The sequence below is a fragment of the Etheostoma spectabile genome, chromosome 16, assembly GCF_008692095.1.
Source record: "Etheostoma spectabile isolate EspeVRDwgs_2016 chromosome 16, UIUC_Espe_1.0, whole genome shotgun sequence".
NCBI lineage: Eukaryota > Metazoa > Chordata > Actinopteri > Perciformes > Percidae > Etheostoma > Etheostoma spectabile.
The window spans coordinates 12445362-12447242 of NC_045748.1; the positions used below are offsets into that span (position 1 = coordinate 12445362).

The window sequence follows — 1881 nt, forward strand, 5'->3', positions numbered from 1 at the left end:
ACACACACACACACAGAGTGCAGACAGACAGACGTTCTTGTAATTTATAGATTGATAGATGTATGTGCAAGATCACTCTGTTACTGAATTATCCTCTCTATGAGTGCAGTCAGGACAGACCCACGCTGAGCTAATGTCTGCTGATGTTGCGAGGACAGAGAGGGTCGGATGGATGCATGATCTAATTGGGGCGTGTAGCTGTTTACTTTGCGTAGTGTGTTTTATCCTGAGTTGGGGTCTTCTATTGCCTTCTTTATAAAATTGTCTTAAATATTTATTTTTTTATAAATGCAGCAAACCAAGTGCATGCATTTCTAATAATATATAATATGGAAAAGAAAAAGAAGACACCAGCTCATCCCCTTGGTAACGTCAGCAGTTGCAGCTGTACCACAGGTCTTGTCTTTTTCTGTGGTTTCAGAGCAGCAGTTGTAGGATGAGCCCCCTGGGCCAGCACACTGTACCCCTCTCTGCATGCTCTATAAAAAGACAGGAGCAGGTGTGTTGGATGCCGAGTGTAATGTTGGTGGATGGCTTTATATAGGTTTAGGCCTGACAGCAGTTTTACTTTTGTGATTAATGGCAGTTGGAAGACGGTTGTGAGGATCAAGTTGAGGGGGAGTAAGCGACCATATATGAAAATGCTTTGTCCCCTCAGTCGTTGTTTGTACCGGGACATTCTTTGTCTGTCCAGAGCAGGAAGTGAAGGAGCCCTTTATTTGACTAAATGCATAGCTCTCTCTGGCTCGCTGTCATCTGCTCGAGTTACATTCTCGCGTTTATCGCCTTCCGTAGCAGGACTTGAAGGGACGATTACAGTTTTGATGTTTCAGCGTCACTGGAATGCTTGAAGGCCACACCCTATTTCTTTGCCCTTCTCTGTTGACACGCAGACACACAAACACCTCCATTACGGTTAGACGTGAGTGGAAGCAGTCTTGTGTCCGGTTCCACACATTTTCACGTAGGATGAGTTATAATGGAGCTACATTCCAGTATTTAAAGTGCTTCCTGAGCCCATACCTGATGCATGAATAACTTATTAATTTGAGAAAACAAGACATACCTCTAGCACTCTGCTTTGTTTTGTATAGACTGGAAAATTTAAAGAAGCTACATTATCTGATTATGGTTTTTGATGTGCCTACAAAAATGTCAGAAATAGAGAAAATGTTGTTCTATTCCCAGAAAGCAGTGTGACTTCTTCAGGTATTATACAGTATTTTGTTTGAGAGTCCAAGACATTCAGAATGCAGTGATATAAAATAGAGAAACGCATCAAATGTTCATATTTTAGTAGCTGGAACAAGGTAACCTCTTTTAAATTTTTGCTTAATTAATGACTTACTTCAAATAATTGCTGATTCATTTTCTATCAATAGGATTAATCATTTCAGCAACATATGTTTTTCAACAGCAATCCAGCATCAATCGTTCCCTTTTTAAAGCCTCAACTCCAGCAAGACTCGCACACATCAAATCTTTCTTTTGTCTGTTTTAATGTGGCATGCATAATATTTTTGATGTCATCCAAAAAGAATTTTACACTAACCTTTAGGTTAAATTCAATCATCTGGTTAGTAATTAATAAAATGACTGTGTTCACCCCGATTACACTTTGCCGTCTCCTGTTATACATTGTATCCTCATGCCCTCCTCATCTTATTTCATTCCTTTGGCTTCTCCACATTTTTTGAGACTTCTGTATCTGTCATTTGAAAGGAATGCTGACATGGGAATGGTTTCCATGGAAACACATTTCAGACATCGTCTGTGTCAGTGTTGTGCTGTGTCTTGTATCGGCTTTTCAGGCTGCATTTTTGTGAGAGACACTGAAGTCTGCAGTGCGCGTGTGTGTGTGTGTGTGTGTGTGTGTGTGCG

The 1881-nt window shown here is 40.5% G+C and overlaps 1 protein-coding gene across 5 annotated transcripts in view; it reads left to right on the top strand.

Annotated features, from left to right (window-relative positions):
- Window positions 1-1881, top strand: part of tnpo1 (transportin 1) — a 38120-nt gene that overhangs the window by 6654 nt on the left and 29585 nt on the right. The window lies entirely within an intron of this gene.